Source organism: Schistocerca americana, unplaced genomic scaffold (assembly GCF_021461395.2).
Source record: "Schistocerca americana isolate TAMUIC-IGC-003095 unplaced genomic scaffold, iqSchAmer2.1 HiC_scaffold_36, whole genome shotgun sequence".
Taxonomy (NCBI): Eukaryota; Metazoa; Arthropoda; class Insecta; order Orthoptera; family Acrididae; genus Schistocerca; species Schistocerca americana.
This window is the reverse complement of record NW_025726082.1, coordinates 2,011,139-2,033,173: the sequence shown is the minus strand read 5'-3', so window position 1 is coordinate 2,033,173 and position 22,035 is coordinate 2,011,139.

Here is a 22,035-nt window from a genome sequence, read left to right as displayed (position 1 = left end):
GGGGGAAAGGGGGGGGGGGGGAGGGGAGCCACATTGATGCATTTGTATCATCACTGATCAAATCCCTGACTATATGGTACAGCCAGGTTTCCATACAGGGGATTGCAATGGGTGGATAGTCTAAGGGCATGATATTGATTAGACCTCTGATTACAATAAGTCAATAGCCAAAAAACTGGCAGGGTGCAGAACGAATGCTGCTAGAGGAGCACAGGAGGCTGAATACAGCAACAACAGAAAAATTCTGACTGTAGTAGCTGTATTGGAATATAAGAGGCTTCCTTCCCCCTCCCTCTGGAGGGAGTCAATGATGCACAGATGACAGGGATAGGTAGGCGATCATTTTACGAAACCTAAAACTGAAAGAATAAACCAATCAGCTGCACGATCTGTGGGTGCTAACCGCAACGTGTAAGGCACATGTCCCTGGAGGAGGGAGGTAGAAAGTAATGGTTGAGGGGGAAATGAGCAACTCAAAACAAAGGTAGGAACCTGGTGCAATGCATGGGCGAGGAAGACATAGGGCAATTACATCTCGTGGGGGTTAATTACTACAAAATTCCTAAGATCCCTGAAATAAAAAGGATGAGCTATGAAAAAGAGAGGCACAAACGACGGCAATAATGTACAGTATTCTACTATAGTGTACAATATATTGTCAACAAGATAGCGCATTACGGTGCTTGGGTGATGACGTCATATCATGGGCGCTAATCATCAACAAACAGAGGGAACTTCCATCTTGGAACATCATAGGTGTGTTTGTTTGAATAAACAGATGGGGGTCTCTCACATCGTAACGTACGGTGGGGCACTGTACCCAAATGGTAGCAGTGTCGATTTTTATGCTTGCTCATAACAACTGCACTTCCTCAAAAAAGAACTTTGTAGGAAGCAGGGTGAACAATAATGGAGCCTAAATTAGGTCTGGGTGAACATGTGCAACATGCACATGGGGTGCTAACTACTATTCTTCATTTACTTGGGTGAAACTTAATTGCATCTCTCCTACCACAAAATCTATCTTACTTACTGCTCTACAGAGAGAGACTAGCGCATTTCATCTCAACTTCAGGGACGTATTCAACTCTTCCCTATTGGGTATTTTATATAACTCGGGTACTTCACTCACTTCTAAACATACCAGTCCGGCTCTGGCCACAAACATAACGCATAATAGGATTTCAGAATTGCTAACTCGTTAACTCGTATAATACGACTGTAGGGGAAGGCTTACCAAATGGTAGTATTGGGGTAGTGTAATAAATCTCAAATCAAGGGCTGTGGTTGGCCTTTACATACTGGGGTTAGCAATATGAAGTACAAGTACAAATTATACAACACAAATGGCATAAACCATAAAAATACATGCAAGAAATAACATATGGGATATAGCAAGGGCATTGCTGCACAGCAAAATGATGATGAAATGTTTAAACCTAACATAAAACCATATGGTGAGAAAAAAGAAAGAAAGAAAAAAAAGAAAAATAAAAGTTATTGGTACCAGTTATTAAATAGCTATCAACTGGCAGTGCATAGTGCGCTGGACTTTGCTCAACAACTCTAATCATACAAAAGGCGCCTAATACTCAGTGGTAAAACAATTTATCATACTCAGTACTTGGTGAGGCTGGTAGTGTTATAAAACTGGCAAGAGGCAGAAATGGACAGAGGCAGGTTTCAAGTTGGTGCTGAGATTGCAGAGGAGCAACGCGGTGCGTGTGGAGTGCTGAGATAGCTGGGCAGTGGCGCATGTCCTGAGTCAGCAATGCCTTGGGGCATTGGAACAAAGCATTTACAAAATGCATTCCACGTAAATTAGTAACATTAGAGTGGATTGTTGCAAAGAGTATTCCAACTCCTTTTGAGAATGAATCGATAAATATGAGTTGAATGGAGTACGAGGGGCACATAATGGTGAAGCCATTTACGAATTGGAAAAGGAGCAGGTAGTCTGTTATTAAGGTGTGTCAAACTAGATGGAAGGTGGTAGGGTGGTACTATACTTCAGAGGAGGCTTGGAAATGCATAGCGCCACCCAACTAAATTGTGGTGCACAGGAAAACACCCCATAATGGCACGCTTCGTTATTGTGATATTTTTCTTTTCGCGTTCGATCAGCTTGAGATCACTTGCTTCTAAACTGCCCTGTCTGATAAGCAGACTTGTTAGGGGCTTAGGTGCGCAAATAAACTTATGAGTGGGTTTTCATGTGGTTGAAGTCACCCAGGCATTGAGATAGAAGGATGGAAGGAATCACAGTTAAAATAGGTATTGCATTAAAAAATGTGGGGCCTTTCTGTGTTAAGTTGCTATGCATGGATTGATAGCAAAGATAGCTCTAATATGCATATGGTCCTTTTAACAGCAGCTGGCAGTGCACAGTTGGCGCTCAGAGAGAGGGGAAGGAAGTGGGGGGAATCAGGTAGCGACAGCCAGCGTGACGGGATGAACGGCGCGGGTTGGAGAGGGGCGGGGAAGTGGCAGTAGTGTCAGGTGTTTGAAGTGACTCCGCCCCTTGCCTTATGATCACTGCATGTGCGACTGTTCATTGACAGGTCCAGCTGATTCTGACAGGTGGAGCGTACATGTTTACAGTCACAGTATCAGTGTTCAAACGGGAAAGTTACTTAATGCAATCACTTCTTCATACAATATTCTTAATTATAATTAACTGTATTGGTACTGAACTGCTGTCTGACCACTAGGCCAGCATTGCAGAACAGTCTGGGCAGGTAGAGCTCTGATAATCTCTTTCAGAGAGGGATGCTAGGGTGAAATTTCAGTTATTACAGTATGGGAGCATAAAATACATATTGTAGGGGTAGAATGTTCACTTGCAAAGAGAAAGAAAAATAACAAGGTGGTTGCCTGAATCTTTTTACTTTTTCTTTTGGTTGATAAAACGGAATCTCTAAAGCACAAAACAGCACCTTAGTGTCTAATCTCTGGATCTAAGGGCGTATGCGTGTTTATATCTCAGAGCGTATCTAGGGCGAGCTGGGGGTGGTGGAACTTTCCATTCTCTCCACTTCACAGGGAGAACAGGACCTGCTGAAGGTCTGGCATTTGGCTCAGAAGGTGGGGGGAGGGGCATAGTTCCTGAATAGTGTTTTAGCGTATCAAAATGGATGATCACTTTGTGGTCTGGCTGTTGTAATTCTGCATTGACAGGAAAGGTGAGCCATCATACATGGGGGGGGGGGGTAAGTTTCTTCACTCTTCCTTTCTTTACATTAGGTTTTTTCAGTAAAACCAAATCACCAGGTTTAGAGGGGGGAGAATGGCATTTTAATTGCTTCTTCCTATCTGTTTTCTGGTTGCTTTGCGGTTGTTCCCTTGTACCTTCTTCCAAATGGTCTTAAGGCGGTGGGCTATCCCCGTTATGGCTGTGTGATTGATTCCCAGAGGTAATTTATCAATCTCAAAAGATGATTCTGTAGTGCGGCCAAATACTACCTCATAAAGGGTATGTATAGTGTCTTCGTGAAAATGACTATTGTAGGCACTTTCCGCATGTATATCTTTGCCAGTCACTGTGAGTTGAATTGATGTTATAGGAAAGCATTCATTTCACAGTGCCATGGACACGTTCAATGTGGCCATTTGCCTGGGGGTGAAAAGGGGTGGTTCTCCATTTTTTGATTCTTAGCAATTTGCAAACTTGTGCAAATAAGGTGGACATAAAATGGGTCCATTGATCAGTTATAATGGCTTCAGGGCTTCTGAAAGGAAGGACAAGATGATCTACAAAAGTTCGTGCTATGGTTTCTGCTGACATGTCAGCAATGGGTACCAAAATAAGGTATTGGGAACAGTGATCAATAACAGATAGAATATATTTACTTCCTTGTTTACTTATGTGAAGTGGCCCGACTACGTCCAGAGCTATGAACTGAAAGGGTTTTGATGCCTCAGGAAGAGGTTGTAAGGGAATTTTGATTTGTGGGGGTGGTGCTCTTTGGACACATAGTAGGCAGTTTTTTATATACTTGGCAACATCTTGCCATCTGTTGTCCCACTAATACTTCATGGAAATGTGGGCGTTTGTGGGTCTTCGTCCACTATGGCAATCTTGGATGCTGTTATGGTACTGGGCAATAATTCTTGATTGCAAATCTTTAGGTATTACTGTACACTTACCCAGGAAGGTCTTGCAGTATAAAATTCCATCCTCTGTAACAAAGTCCAGATGGGAGCGATACTGGAAGCATTTTTCATCATTTTCCTGGGAGACTTTTGCATCATCAGTAAGAACATCTTCTGTTTGAGCTACTCTCACTTCTCTACTAATGGCATCAGCATTCTGGTGCAATCTTCCAGCTTTGTGTTGCACTTGGCAGTCATACTCACTCAGTTTCAGGGCCCAGTGGGTGAGACGGCTGCTAGGGCCTTTTAATCTTAATAACAACTGAAGTGCTGCATGATATGTCACTATTCTAAATTTTCTCCCATAAAGATAGCATCTCAAGTAGTTAACTCCAAACATCAACACCAGTAATTCTTTCTCCGTAGTGCTGTAATAATTTCTGCCTGGTTCAGCTGATGGGATGCGTAACCAATTGGTCTTCCCTCACAGTCAATACTTTGTCTCAGGATAGCTCCTATGGCAAAGTCGGACATGTCACATGAGAGAGTGAATGGTTTTTCGAAATCGGGATAGATGAATAAGGGGAAACTAGTCGGAGCATCTGATATGCTGCACAGCCGATTCACAATTGAGGGTCCATTGATAGGTTTCATCTTTTTTCAACAGGTGGGTAAGGGGTTTAGCTATTGTGGTATAGTCCTTTACAAAACACCTATAATAATTGCTGAGTCCCAGAAAGTTTCGCAATTCTTTTAAGTTCTTAGATGAAGGGAATGTCCCAACTGCTTCAATTAGATGGGGATCTGGCTTTATTCCAACAGCACAAATAATATGCCCTAGGTACTGTACTTGACTCTCTGCAAAGGAACAATTCTCTGTCTTTAAACTTAGTTAGATTAGCACTTCTTAGTCTAGACAAAACATTTCTTAACCTGGTAACATGCTCATCTATGGTCCTGGAAAAAACAATGATATCAGCTAGATAAACTAGGTGTGTTATAGGCTTCAGCCCTAATGGCATTCTCAGAAATTCATATAGACCGGAGGGAACTACAAATGCTATTTTCGGCCTGTCCGGTGATGCAATCGGTATTTGGTGGTACCCACTCTTCATATCAAGGGTAGTGAAGCATTTGCAGTTTCCTAACCTGTGTAGTGTTTCGTCAACATGGGGGAGAGGGTAAGTATCAGGAGTGGTTACCATATTTACTGCTCTTATATCAGTGCAAAAACAGTAGGTCTTCTCTCCATTCATGGACTTTTTGGGGACAACAACGATTGGGGATGACCAGGGAGTGGCAGAGGGTTGTATTATCCCTGCCTCTAGCTGCTGTTGGATAGTTTCCTCCACAACAGGCTGGAGGTGTTACGGTATTCTATATGGTTTGTGCGCAATGGGCCTTGCATCTCTGATGGGAACTTAATGGTAAATAAGATCAGTAGATGGCAAGTAATGACTTTTCGCGAGTAACCAGGAGTGTTCGTCTGAGATGGAGTACAATTTGTTTTGGTCAGCTGCAGGTAAATGAGCTAACTTATCCTTAAATTTGTCTTTGAGCACAATATGACATATGTTACGTTCTGGGAGCCGGTGTTTTTGGTTAGATTTTGGCTTCTCTTGTACAGGGTGGTTTTCTCCAATCTCGTGGCCGCTAGCTATAATGGTGGCACTAAGAATCTCTGCCTCCTTCGTCCCAAAATTGTCCAAACATACAGGAACGTAAAATATTTTTCCTTGCACTTCTGCTGTTGTTTAACCGCATTTAACATCGACCTGTAATCTGTCAAGGACATCATTTTGACGGAGAGGATCAACCAATACAGCTGTTCTCGGCAGTTTGTGGGGTTTGACCCCAAGTCAGATAATGCATCCCGTGCCACCGCTGATTCTAACAGAGGTAGTTGTATGTAACGACCATGTTTGCATGGGAGGAACCTGTAGAAGTGGCCACGTTTCACAAGTACCTTGGGACAGAATGACGTGGGGGCTGCCGAAACGGTGGGTTTCCTCACCAACATGGACAATTTGCGTTCTGTAATTGACTACACTGTGATAGTGGTGAAGTAAATCATCCCCCAGGATGACATCAAAATCTCGCCCTCGTTTCTGAATTACATCCATGACAAAATGGTAGTGGCTGCCTCCGATTTTCTACTTAACTTGGCGATACTCAGCGGGTACAATTATCTCATCACTCAGACCATTGATGTGGTGATGGTGTGCTTTTAACACTTGTCCACCCCATGCCCTACGAATAACATGCTAGTTTGTGGTCCCGTGTCACAAGTCATGTGGCATCACGCAACTAGGCGGGTTATGTTATATTGATCTTCCCTCCCACATACGGGTCGATTCCATGTATAAATACATCAATCAAGCCGGCCGAAGTGGCCGTGCGGTTCTAGGCATTGCAGTCTGGAACCGCATTCTTCCGTTAATTCTATCTTATGTGTGGGGTCCGAACCTAGCATGTAAGTGTGGCAAGCCACAGTGCGGATTCGGTAAGCAAATGCTTCTACATCCTCCCATTGCTTCTGGTGGAGGGTGAATAACTTGTCTCTGTAACAGCAGGTGTCACATCTGTCTGAATACCTTTCTTTCAACCCATCTTCTAACTTGGTAAATGAGGTGGTGTCCCTGAAGCTGAGCACTGATTCAGTATAGGTACGGGCATCACCTGACAATTTAAGGTGGAGTACATTCAACAGGAAATCATCAGGCCAAGTGCAAGTGTGGCCTACATCTGGGACAGTTTGCTGAAAGGAGTGTATTTGTTCATTGGGTTTGCCGGAAAATGTTGGGATAAAGTTGACTGCATGGAAACTGGTAGCCAAGGTTGCAGTGTACGGCTGGGGTACTACGCTACTGGAGGTGCTTGCAACCATCATATGAAGCACAGCAAGGTGTGTGTTTCTGGCACACTTAGATTGGCAGACTGAGTTTGAGCCAATTTTTGGCATTTTTCCATTAATTCTGTCTTCTGTAATAGCAATTTATCAATTTGTGCTTGGAGGACAGCTACTGGGTCTGTATTTCCCATAGGTAGGGAGTTGTCTTCACCAGTGGCAGTACTATGGGTTTGAGGCATGGTTACAATGTTAAGGCACCTAGTGCTCGCTGGGAACTTTACAATTGGAGCACAAAACGAAAAGAAGGGGCCTATATTGGACGGGACGATGGTTTAGCTGACAGCATAGTGGCAGTGGTGTGGGAAAATTTAGTGACAAACTTACAGAAGTTATGGCAGTGGTGCATTGGGCGACGGTGACAGGAATATGCGGCAAAGGTGATTTCGGCGGTGTTGACGGCCGGGTGCCATGTCTCAGTTAGCTGTCCGGAACATATGACTGAACTGCGGCATGGCACAGAAGGTGGCTTTCTATGGCGTGGCATAGCCCCGGACTGTCTGGGGTGGCAGCAGCACTCTAACTGGTGATGACATCCAGTCAGGTGCCTGGCCACGTGGTCTGGCGTTCGCTATGGGAGCTGCTTGGAATAGGCACCGATACGGCAGAATGCTCCGTGGCGAACCATGAATGTGTGCGCTTGTTTTTACATGGTGCATCTGGCACATCAAGTGTGAAGTATTTCTGGCAGCTTCATTAGGTATGGGTGGTTAAACTTCAAATGCAAATGAGACGGGCCTAACGATGATGTATCCCACTCCTGGCACCAGATGTTAATGCATCAGAATTGGCCGGGGAGGGGGGGGGGGGGGTAGGAGTAGGAACCCGTTGAAGTGAAAAATCAAACATAGTTTTTACTGTATACAAGGCAGGCCTAAGAAGCCACTGAGATTTGATAGGCAGCCGCCCAAGAGAGCAGGACAAGAGAACGTCTGGTCGGGTCAGACACTGCCAGAACAGGAGAGCAAACAGCATGTCAGCTCCCAGCATCTGGCTGCAGTTCCACCCCCACTTGACCACCTCCAAGCCTCCCTATTGGTCGGCCAGTTCAATAGCGTTACCTTGTCAGCAACACATGGATCTAGCTGCTGATGGTTCAACACGTGAGGTTCAGAGTGGCTCTATCCAGTTATGGGCATCATGACTGAGATGCTGCAACATGCAGTTCAATAGCGTTACCTTGTCAGCAACACATGGATCTAGCTGCTGATGGTTCAACACGTGAGGTTCAGAGTGGCTCTATCCAGTTATGGGCATCGTGACTGAGATGCTGCAACTTGCTGGCAGGCAGAAGGCACTAATGAACATCAAGTGAAGAATAAAAATCTAATTTTTATACTAATAAAATCAACAAAATACTGCTTCTATGTTTTTGGATTTGTGGAGTATTGATGTTTGGTGAAAATTAGAAAATTCACGCAGTTAAGTTTTGTGTCATAGTTATTTGAATGTTCTGAGGGTTCTAACTATTTCTTTCAATATCTTGATAATACCTATAGGGGGACTTTTTTAATGTGTTCACTGGACAGTCACCCACTGCTGTTTACAGTCAGTTAGATCAGGTAAAACACATATACTTCTTGTTGCAATTTTTAGAGAATGTCAGAACAGTATTGGTCTCTAAGAGCACTTCCATGGTCATGGCACAAATGCATAAATGTTTTCAAAAATCGTACACAACTCTGAACAAAATGAACATAATCATAGTTGTCTGGATTTTCCTCTGGCCTCGTATAGCATTCCTCTCTCCACTGCTTCCCATGTTACTCCTTTCCTCGTGAGACTTTCATTAATCTGGTCTGCCCATCTCTTACCAGGCCCCACAATTGGTCTTTTTCCTGATACCTCCATCTCCAAATACTGACATGGAGATTTGTGTCAGGTGCACCCACTTAAAATGACATAACCACTTCAATCTCACAGTGCTCATTATTTTCTCCATTGTCAAGGTCACCTGCAGATCTCTCATTCCTAACTCTTTCTCATGTGTTTTTTGTAGGACTGACTTAAGGAAGTTCATTTCACATGCTTTTATCTGACACCGTTTTCTCTTACCTATGACACAGGTCTCCAGACTGCAAGGCTCTTAAAGGGCTCCCTTGCTCGAGATTAGGTTTTTTACTTGGCAGAATAAGTTGGATCCTTTCGCTACTCTATTTAAAACTTCTCGCTTGACACCTCCATCACTTTATTCGACATTACACTGATAATTGAAATTTTTCGCACATTTAATCATCTCTCCTAGCAGTACAATTGTACAGGGTGTGGGTGCTCTACTCATCTTCATGTTATTTGATACAGTCAACTTAGATTCTTTAAATTCTTATTCTAGTAATCCAGTCTCCTCTGAACCTTCACTTTTGTCTCTCCCTAAATGCTGATGTCATCAACAAAAGCAAAAGGACTGAGGACTTAATTTTCTTTTTCTTTGATTTCTTTCATTATTGTGTTCGTAAGTGTAATGAAGAGTAACAGGTCAAGTGAACCACCTTGCTGAACACCTCTCTTTGTCTTAAAACATTTTGATCTTTGTACTTGTACACCATATAACAACCTTCATAAAGTATCTAACCTTTTTTAATTGATGAATCATGATAATTATCTTTTCTCAACCATTCCCATATTTTATCCCTTGGTACACTGCCATATCCTTTTTCCAAATACAGGAACACTACTGTCAGGTCCTTTCCTTTTTCTCAGTACTTCTCCATTAACTGATGGAGGAAAAAAATAGGTCTATCATTTTCCTATTGACTCTAAATCTGTGCTGTTGTTTCTCAAACTGATGTTCCAGGATTTTCCCAGGTTTCTTTTGTTGCCATGGCTTACAGCTAAATTTGCATTGTTCACTGTGGCAGCTGGTGATCATGTGCTAATGTGCTACAGTGTACTGTAAATGTCACACTTGAAATGTGCCATTTCTCTTTGAATGCAAGCTGGAAATCACATTAAAAGTATGCCATTTCTCTTCAAGTGCAAGCCAAAAATCGCCTTGAAAATATGCCATTTCTCTCTGAATTCACAGTGGTATAGAAATAAAGTGGATGAAAAAATGTTTTATAGCACACTGTCCACAGTAACTAAAAACCAGTGTTGACTGTTGAAATGATGGTCTGACTTGCTACGATCAATTCAGAAAAGGGAGGCAGCTGTCTGTTTTCAATTGTGCATGCTGTGATTTGGCATCATACCTTCTGCCATTAAGAGTGCTACATTGTTCGCAGCACCAGGTCAATATTTTTCTTTGAAATTGCACATAAAATATTGTACAAGTGTGGAGTCTGAGGGAGTTTTGAGGAATGGTTGATATTTCGGTGCTCTGGTCATGCAAACCAACTGGTAATTCATTAGTTTAGAGTCAGTTCATGCAGCTACCATAATCATTTTTCCATTTTATTTTATTGTAAACAATGCTGAGCTATTATTTATAAAATCTGAATATCTTTAAACAGTTCAGTTTATATACACAAAATGAATATACTCAATTTTTTTACAATTACTACACTTGTATCTAAGTCAGAAGGTTATGTAGGTGGTGCTGTAAAATGCAAGTACATGTGGAAATTTGGTACAAAAGCGTTTTCTCTAAATGATCTGTTGATGATCTGTTAGGTCCTTTTTCAGTGCATCTTTGGAGGTGTGAGTGACAGTTAAAAAATTTGGTGGATCTGCACCAAATTTAAATCTAAGAACAGGAGGGTGTGAGATAGGGCTCACCAATTTGCCTCAAACTAAGTGAATAGTGGTGGGTAGATACCCCCTTCCAATACCTAGAAATTTTTACATGTCTGGGCCATATGAAAGGATAAAATGCTCTTGAAAGATTTAGGCTTAGAGTATGAGAGATGGTAAAGCACACTGACTGGCAGTTTGTTGGTTTGGGTTCGATTCCTGCTGCCACAGTCATTTTTTTTTTCATTTTTTTTATTCTTACCAATGTTAAACAGTTAAATACAAAATTTAAAGAGTTCAATTTGTACACCTAAAGCTAATACATTCAATTTAATATTTATGGAATATTCCATTGGTTCTTGAAGGGACATAGACATACTAAAAACTTGTCTGTACAGTATTAATGTGCCACAATTATTGTGAAACATTAATACCATTCATTCAAGTTTTAATATTCAGTTTAATTATGATAACCACCCTTGAGGTTCAAAAGGCTATAGGTGGTTGTAAAAATGGAGACAGTACCAGGAAATTTAGTGTGAAAGTGTGTGAAAGGATTGGGATCTATGGGTGTGATGTTTGCAATGCACATTTTTGCTTCCACTTTTGTTATTTGGAACAGTGATGTGTGGGATTCATAAACATATAAACAACACACTTGAGCTTAGTGAATTATTTAAAACTAATACCACAACAATATTATGTTGCACCTGTCATGATGCCATAGTGAAACACAGTCTATATATATTTTTGTTATATTGCCACACACTTTTGAAGACTTATCACCTGGCAAAAGGTTCCTGCTGACCTATAAAAATGTCTCCCTCACTGAGTTCATTTCAATGAGATATGACGCATCAATTACCACAGCATTTCCATTATTCACAATTATAGCACAGGTGGACATTGTGTAACACACACTGGTGACAAAAGCATTCCATGAGTGCTTGGAGAAATGTTAGATAAAATTTACTCAGTCATGAGCAAGCACTGTGGTTACCCCTATACCTCTGTTATTATTATGAATAAGGCCTGTAAAAAAAAAAAAAAAACAGTATATGACTTCTGTTTGTTCAGTTCTTCAAAAAGTAGCATAGGCTGGAGCACAACTGAAATGAACCCACAATGTGAAGCTATTAGTTCATCTCATGTGTAAATCTCTATACCTCACTGTGCTTCTTGGTTTGATAATGATGTGTTGCCTGTCAGTATCCACTAGCAAATTTAGAAATGTATAGCTTCCAATTCTTACGTTTCTTTGTTGTGGTAACTCTCTTTCAGATGTACAGAAGATCTGTACTCCATGACAGAGCTGTTATTTCTCACAGATAGTGTGATGAATCCAGTATCACTGTATTTCAGAATTTGCTAACAAAGAGAAAAGGAAACCAATCTGTGAAAACCACTCTCCATGTTGATAATTTCTGTGTACGTTGGTGATCATTGCTTGGAAGAAAATAGTTTACTATTATTATTGTCAGCACATTGCCTGCAACTTGTACTGTTGAGGGAATAGGGAACCTTTTCTGTAATATCTGGCCACTAGTGTTCAACACTCAGTGATCTTTAAAACAGTTACATTGGTGCAATTGTGGGCAAAACAGCTCATACACTTTGGTTTATTTGTAGCTGACAGGGCAGATGCTATCAGTCTATAAAGGGGATTGCTTACAAATTATAAAGCATAACTTCATTCTGAAAATGACTTTGTATGTATGGTTTCTGAAGCTAAACTGCCACTCTCACAGTAAATGCAAGATGGCAAGAGGTACGTTCAGCTGCAGCTCCGGCAATGCAGATACTGAGTAACACTGGTGTTGGGAATGCAAATGAGATTTTACATCATTAGTACATTGGTGGGTGTGAAAATGGTATATTTTCAAGTTGGTACACTAACTGCCATTTACATTACTACACCACATGTCATGTACCCTGCCATGTCATGTACCATACCATTACTTGACACTGATTTGGATAGAAAACTGAATTGCATGTCCCCTACCAGTAAAACCAGATGGTTTGCATGCATAAGGAAGGAAAGATTACTGCCCCCCAAACAGGTAAATGTTTGACCTAAAGCCATCGTATGCTTGATGACCACACTATTAATAACTCTTAAAAGCCAGTAGCTTTCGCACTCACATCTAACCTAGTGGCAATAGTTTATGCAGCCATTTTTAAAGGGATGAATTGTTTGGTTTAAATTTCTGTAATACAGGAATCATTTATTTAAAATTAATGAAATTTCAGGAGTTGTTACTAACAGACCTTTATTAGATATAAAATGAACATGATGGTTTAAAATGAGCTTTCATTATCACAACATTGAATCTTGGAAACAGAGTCCTGCAGCATAGTATCACTACTTACGTTTCCAGCAGTTCTGTTACAAGAAGTTTACACAAGCTTCTTCCTTTGCCTTCTCACTAGATTAATGAACTGAAATGCACTTAATATTAATTAGTGTCCTAACATTTTCATATACTACTTTTACCATTAGAAAAGGTTTCAGTTTTTGTTTTATCATACCTTACTTACTTCATGACAAAGATTTTAAAGAAACAACAGCTCAAATATCCCTATGTTTAACTGTTGGAGTGATGTTATCGTACTTGTTGTCAAAAGCTGGGAAAGTAATACTCTGTTATCAGCAAGACTACGGGTGGTGAGTATGTGGTCAGCATACTGCCAGTCCCGATGCTAACAACATGTGAGTGCATATTTTGATTCCCAAACTGAGGGATTATTTATTCAATTAATTATTCATCCATAGATCATGTATAAAATGAATGGCTTCATACATGTCATCTTACATAAAAAGGGAAAGATTTTTTAAAAGTTTAACTCATTCATTTATGCAGTACTATCATCCTTTCAAAACATAGTTTCCACTACTTACTTGTGTCACTGGTCACTGATTGTATCACTACACACAAACACAAATCTGTCTTCCAGTTGGTATCAGGACATTGACGGTACTTCTATCAGTTTATCAAATTCTTGACGTTGTCCTCTCTACTCCCAAGGAAAAACTTGAGTAACCACCTCAACCTAAGGATGAGAGGGTCTGATCGAGAGAATGGAACAAAGTATTTTCCATCACAGATTTAGGGCATACAGTTTTACAGTAAGCTTCATTAATCTGTGACACTTTACTGCTGAGGGCAGTTAATTATTAAGTAATGTCAATTTTTCACCATTCCATGCTCTATGTTGCCTATATAATCCTTGACTTAGTAGTATGAATTACACTGAGACAAAAGTCATGCAATACCTCCCAATATCTTGTCTGACCTCCTTTTGTGTGGCATAGTACAGTCACTCATGGCATGGACTCAACAAGTGGCTGAAAGTCCCCTGCAAAAATAATGTGCAATGTTGCCTCTAGTCATCCGTAATTGTGAAAGTGTTTCCAGTGCATGTTTTTGTGCATGAAATGACTCCTTGATTAAGTCTTGTAATGTTTGATGGGATTCAAGTCAGGTGATGTGGATGGCCAAATCATTTGCTCGAATTGTGCACAATGCTCTTCAAACCAATTGTGAACAGTTGTGGCTTGGTGACATGGTGCATCATTGTTAGGGAATATGCAGTAATGATCAGTTCAGTTGGACCAGAGGACCCAGTCTATTCCATGTAAACACAGTGCATACTGTTTTGGAGCCATCACCAGCTTGCAGTGCCTTGTTGACAACTTGTGTCCATAGCTTTGAAGAGTCCGTGACACTCGCAACCTACCATGAGCTCTTTCCAACTGAAAGTGGGATTCATCTGACCAGGCCAGGGTTTTCCTGTCATCTAGGATCCAACCAATGAAATCATGAGCCCAAGTCAGTTAATTCCCATTGTGTGGCCATAACTGTGTCAGAAACCTTTCCACATAAATCACTGGAGTACATATGACAGCTCCACCTATGCAGTGCCCTTTAATACCTTGTCTACACAATACTACCACCATCGTTTTAGACTAGATTAGATTAGTACTTGTTCCAGAGATCATGAATACGGCACTTTGTAATGATGTGGAACATGTCAGGTTAATAAAAGGTGTCTATACAAGATATTACATTACACAAAATATTACATGACACTTAACTTTTTTTTTTTTTTGTGGGTTGGGGAAATTACCCACGTACTATATCCAAAAATTCATCTAATGAGTAGAAGGCTTTGCCATTAAGAAATTCTTTTAATTTTCTTTTAAATACTATATGGCTATCTGTCAGACTTTTGATGCTATTAGGTAAGTGACCAAAAACTTTTGTGGCAGCATAATTTACACCATTCTGAGCCAAATTTAGATTTGACCTTGAGTAGTGAAGATCATCCTTTCTCCTAGTGTTTTAGCCATGTACTCTGCTATTACTTTTGAATTCGTTCGTATTGTTAATAACAAATTTCGTAAGTGAATATATATATTGTGATGCTACAGTGAAGATCTCTAGTTCTAAAATAAGTGTCTGCAGGATGATCCTGGATGAGTTCCAGCAATTACTCTGAGTACACGCTTTTGTGCACTGAACACTCTTTTACTCAATGATGAGTTAGCCCAGAATTTGATGCCATACGAAAGCAGAGAATGAAAGTTGGCATGGTAAGCTAATTTACTCAAATGTATATCGCCAAAATTTGCAGTGACCCTAATAGCATAAGTAGCTGAACTCAAACGTTTCAGTAGATCCTCAGTGTGTTTTTTCCAGTTCAATCCCTCATCAATGCATACACCTAGAAATTTTGAATATTCTACCTTAGCTACCGATTTCTGATCGAAGCCTATATCTATTAATGGTGTCATTCCATTTACTGTGTGGAACTGTATATACTGTGTTTTGTCTAAGTTTAATGAGAGCCCATTTGCAGAGAACCACTTAATGATTTTCTGAAAAACATCGTTTACAATTTCACCATTTAATTATTATCTGTTGGGTGTGATAGCTATACTTGTACCATCAGGAAAAAGTGCCAGCTTTGCATCTTCGTGAATATAGAATGGCAAGTCATTAATATATATTGAGAACAGCAGAGGACCCAAGACCAAACCTTGCGGCACCTCATTCTTGATTGTTCTCCAGTTTGAGAAATCATCAGTTTTTTGCATATTATGTGAACAGCTTATTTCAACTTTCTGCACTCTTCCAGTTAGGTGTGATTTAAACCATTTGAGCACTGTCCCATTCATACCACAGTACTTGAGCTTATCTAGAAGTATCCATGATTTACACAATCAAAAGCCTTTGATAGATCACAAAAAATCCCCACGGTGACTTCTGGTTACTCAGAGCATTTAATATTTCATTAGCGAAAGTATATACAGCATTTTCCGTTGAAAAACACTTCTGGAAACCAAACTGACATTTTGTTAAAACTTTACTTTTGCAAAGGTGTGAAGCTACTGCACAAAACATTACTTTTTCAGGAATTTTGGATAAGAGATTCAGAAGAGAGATTGGGCGGTAATTGTTGACATCAGACGTATCCCTTTTTTATGCAATGGTTTAACAATGGCATACTTCAGTCTATCTGGGAAAATACCCCACTTCAGAGAGCTATTACGTATGTGGCTGAGAATCCTACTTATTTCTTGGGAACAAGCTTTTATTAGCCTGCTGGAAATGCCATCAATTCCATGTGAGCTTTTATTCTTGAAAGAGTTTATTATCTTCCTAATTTCAGAAGAAGAGGTGAGTGGAATTTCAATTGTATCAAATGGTGTGGGTAGGGCCTCTTCCATTAACTGCCTTGCTTCTTCTAATGAACATTTAGATCCTATTTTCTCTACAACATTTAAAAAATGATTATTCAAAATGTTTTCTACTTCCGGCTTGTTGTTTATTGAGTTTCCATTCGCTTTGATGGTGATGCCGTTATCCTGTACTCTTGGTTGCCCTGTCTCCCTTGTAATAATATTCCAAATTGTTTTGATTTTGTTATCAGAGGTATTAATCTCAGACATGATGCACATGCTTCTGGACTTTTTGATAACATTTATTAGTGTAGCACAGTAGTTTTTATAATATTTGGCTGTTTCTGCGTCATTATTCTTTCTTGTTGTTAGATACAGTTCCCTTTTGTGGTTACAAGATATTTTTATTCCTTTAGTAAGCCAAGGTTATTTGCATGGTTTCTTATAATTAGATTTAACTACTTTCTTGCGGAAACAGTTTTCAAATTCTCTTACAAGTGTATCATGAAATAAGTTATATTTTAAATTAGCATCAGGTTCGTTGTACACCTCATCCCAGTCTTAACTGCTGAATGTTTTCTCTGAAATTTCTAATTGTTAAGTCATTAATTGAATGCACAACTTTGCAGGGTAGTTTTGAATTATGGAATGGAGCTATGTCATACACTGTAACTAGCCAAGCATCATGATCAGAAAGGCCATTCACAACAGGACAAGAATTTACGTTTTTAAACCTATCTTGGTCTATAAAAGTGTTATCTATGAATGTGCTGCTGTCCTTTACTACCCGAGTAGGAAAATTAATGACAGATGTCAAAGTGAAAGAACCGAGCAAGCCTTCCAGGTCATTCTTCGTATTACACTCTTTCAGTGAATCAACATTGAAGTCCCCACAAATAATAATTTGCTTTCCCCTATCTGCAGATAGCACAACAAGGCATCCAAGTTTTCCAGGAATAAATGAAAGTTTCCTGAAGGGGACCTATATACTGTTACAATTATAAAAGAGCCCTCCTTTAGTTTAAGTTGACAGGCACATGCTTCTATATGTTGCTCTAGCCAAATGTTTTTGTATCTAAGCTTTCTACACAGTGATAACTTTTGTCGTATATAGCAACTCCTCCTCTCGCCTTATTCTCTCTACTAATATGTGCAGCTAGTTTATAACCACTGATATTTACCTTTTCCATATCAGACACAATGTGGTGCTCAGACAGTCATAGTATATCTGTTACATTATCAGATTCAATGTCATCTAAACAAACCAGGAGCTCATCTACTTTATTCTTCAATACTGGAATATTTTGGTGAAAACTGGTAATATTATTTTTTACTTTACTTTTGTCAGAATCTACGTTTTCTTTCATCTACCAATATTTTGGTTAAATATGGCAATATTATTATGTACTTTCCTGTTCTCAGAATTTTGTGAGTTTTGGACCTCTTTAGCACCTGCCTGCCTGAACTTCTCATTGGACACTGATATTAGTCTAAAAAGTAGTACATCCATGAGTACTAGTGACCCCCCTTATGGATTTTGCTAACAACCCTGGCAGTTTACCCTTCCCTTTCCTATTGAGGTGTAGGCCATGGCTTGTGAAATCCCCCCTATCAATAGCCTCGACAGACGCACATTGTTATCCCATGACTTTTGTCACCTTAGTGTATTTAAGGGCGATGACTGATCTAATTTTTTAAATATGTGGAGTGTAGTTACCCCTTTAATCTCCTTGAAAAATTTGTTGTATAATTTTATTTTCTTGTAGAAAATGCTGTATTGTGTTTCTTGTTCGTTCACCTGATGTAATCTAAGTTTAGTGTGGCTCTTGTTCCACAATCATAAAGTGTACAGTTAATGAGAGAATTGCTGATCTTCTTTATCATGAATATGTTCCAGTTAGAATCCCTGGCTGTTTAAATGGATCTTTACAGGGAGTTCAGTAGTATTTTTAGTTATTACTCTGTAACAGCTCTCCTTTCTGCAGTTTGAGGACTATATCCATGTTTTGTTTGCAATATCCACAAAAATGATACCATAACTAAAAGTTGAGTGCTTATATGAATAATTTCAGAATGCTTGCAGATATTTTTTATGGTTTGCTGTCATTTTGTGTAGCCAGGAAACTGTTTTGATACCTGTTATACTCACATTTCATGATGTTATGCAGAAGCAACTTAAATCAATGAGTAGTATAAAGGAAAAGAATTACTCATAACATTTTCTGTGAGTTTGCATTTATGTTAATATCTTAGTTAAATGTGTATATATTTGTTCCCTACTCCACCCCACCTTTTAATTATAAATATTCATCAACAGTCACTGAGTTCCACAGATTTTCATAGAGCATTATAAGTTTTTTACGGTTTGTTACTCATTTATTGTACCATGTTAGGTGTTTTCTACAATAATGCCATATATAACTGTTCTACATCTACATCTACATCTACATCTACATCCATACTCCACAAGCCACCTGAAGATGTGTGGCGGAGGGTACATTGAGTACCTTTATCGGTTCTCCCTTCTATTCCAGTCTCTTATTGTTTATGGAAAGAAAGATTGTCGGTATGCCTCTGTGTGGGCTCTAATCTCTCTGATTTTATCCTCATAGTCTCTTCGCGAGATATACGTAGGAGGAAGCAATTTACTGCTTGACTCCTCGGTGAAGGTATGTTCTCGAAACTCCAACAAAAGCCAGTACCGAGCTACAGAGCATCTCTCCTGCAAAGTATTCCACTGGAGTTTATCTATCATCTTCGTAATGCTTTCGCGATTAGTAAATGATCCTGTAACGAAGTGCGCTGCTTTACGTTGGATCTTCTCTATCTCTTCTATCAACCTTATCTAATACGGATCCAACACTGGTGATCAGTATTCCAGCAGTGGGCGAACAAGTATACTGTAACCTACTTCTGTGTTTTCGGATTGCATTTCCTTAGGATTCTTCCAATGAATCTCAGTCTGGCATCTGCTTTACCGACAATCAACTTTATATGATCATTCCATTTTAAATCACTCCTAATGCCTACTCCCCGATAATTTATGGAATTAACTGCTTCCAGTTTCTGACCTGCTATTTTGTAGCTAAATGATAGGGGACCTATCTTTCTATGGATTTGCAGCACATTACACTTGTCTACATTGAGATTCAATTGCCATTCCCTGCACCATGCATCAATTCATTGCAGATCCTCCTGCATTTCAGTACAATTTTCCATTGTTACAACCTCTCAATATACCACAGCATCATCCACAACAAGCCTCAGCGAACTTCCGATGTTATCCACAAAGTCATTTATGTATATTGTGAATAGCAACAGTCCTTCGACACTCCCCTGTGGCACACCTGAAATCACTCTTACTTCGGAAGACTTCTCTCCACTGAGAATGACATGCCGCATTCTGTTATCTAGGAACTCTTCAATCCAATCATGCAATTGGTCTGATAGTCCATATGCTCTTACTTTGTTCATTAAACAACTGTGGAGAACTGTATCGAACACCTTGCAGAAGTCAAGAAACACGGCATCTACCTGGTAACCCGTGTGTATGGCCCTCTGAGTCTCGTGGGCGAATAGCGCGAGCTGGGTCTGACACAATCATCTTTTTCCTGACTTTCTATTTACTTTTCTCCAGTTTACTTTTCATCTACATATTTTTTACCATCAAGGTGAGCTAACTCAAAAGCATAACTTTCTTCTACTCAGTTCATTTGTAGCAATTTATTGAAAGCCTCATGTTAGTATTTACTTTCATTGATGTTGGAGACTCTTTTCGTTGTAGAAATGTACTTAAGTCACTTGAAGCAAATTTTGAGGAACACCAAAAAAACTGACCACCTCAATAACTAAGGAATATACAGTCACAAAAAAGTACTAGTTAATTTTCTGATAAAATGAAATAGATACTGTATAGACAAGTGCTCAATAATGAAATATTGTAGTGTACAACAATATGCAAAATTGCTGACTCAGGTACTTTTCAGCACTGAAAGTTTTAGATGCTATTCCCAAATGAAATTATTTTTGCAGATTAACTTTATTACCTCAAGAACGTTGTCATTAGTCACATACCGATACATTAATAGGATAACATCTCATGTAGAAAACAATGTCCAAAAATATTATTTTGGTTTGCTATACATGCAAAATCGAAACTTCAGATAAGTTGACTTTGCATTTTCTTGATAACATTGTGCGTACACTAAACCTAATACCTGTGTTTTGTCATTTGCAAAATACTTAGGAGTCAAGATGTAGCCAGGATGAAATCTGTTCATTCTTCAGGAATACATCATGTGAATTTCCAAACATCTTCCATCTTGTGTATTGTGTGTGTATTCAACCGGGGACCTAAAAACAATGTAGAGGCTTTGTTCCTGCCATAGGCCTCAGTGGTCCACCGCCCTCAGTGGTCCAAAACCCCACAATAGGGTAGAACAGTCCACTCACTCCACTGCAGCCCCACACAGGGTTATTGCCTAGTTCAGCTCCCAGTGGACCCCCACCCCAAATGTTATTAAAATACATAATAACTATAGCAGCGTAAAATCGTTTATGGTACTAGTACCCAATTTCCCCTGTTTCCTTACTATGATGGCTTTTATTTTCATTTAATTTAATTTTGCACATTCCAGTGGCACAAGTAATTTAACTACACTGTTTGTTCCTGAAGTCATTTTAGTCAGTATCATAAATTAAAGTTGTTTTTCTTTATAATATGACATGTTTAGTCCTAAAAATTGTTTCGGTGCCACTAAAGTTCCAATTGCTCCCGTGAAATTGGACATGCTTGAGAAATTCGATGTGATACACAATTTCATTGCTTTAGACTTTGACTGTAACCAGGATCAACAGTGTCAACAGAAATTATAATTCATTTCGTGTGCTCTGCATTCCATACTTTGTACTGACATATTAATTATCAAAAGGTACCATAGGAGGGCTGTTCGGAAAGAAGGTCCGATCGGTCACGAATTGGAACCTACAGTGAAAATCAAAAGCGTTTTATTTGCAACATTTAGGTACACCTTCCAGCTGCTTCTCCATTTAGTCTCCGCTCCGACTTAGACATTTGTCGGAGCGTTGTACCAACACTCCAACAGTCGCGTCAGAGGAGACAGCTGCCCGTGCTTTCAGCCAATTCTCTACACTGGTCCACAGCTCGTCTTTTGAGACAAAATGCTGGCTTCATAAGCAGCGGTTCATGTGAGCAGAGATAAAACGCAGTGAGAGCCTATTACGGGTTATATAGTGGGTTATCAAACCGTTCCCAACTAAAACGCCGAAAGATCATCTTTATTGCCCCTGCAGACTTTGGCCGAGAATTATTATCACAAAGAAGGAAACGTGTGATACCTCTGTTATGTGGGGTGCGTGAAATCAGACAAAATCTCTCACCAGGCCCTCATACTTGGTGGGAGACACTATTTTCTACGCGTCTTTACGTGCTCATTGTGCTGTCAGAACTGAAAAAAGCGACGTGACACGATCGACGGGCTATTAGAGACACTGCCCAACACATCTGTGCAAATCTTCATCTGATTTTCACCGTGGTTTCCATTTCGCGCCCTGTCGGACTCCACTTTCCGAATAGCCTTCGTGTTTTTATAAACACGAAATATTTAAAACCATGTGTTTAACAAAATGTTGCACATTTTTTTTCCATATGAACTGATTA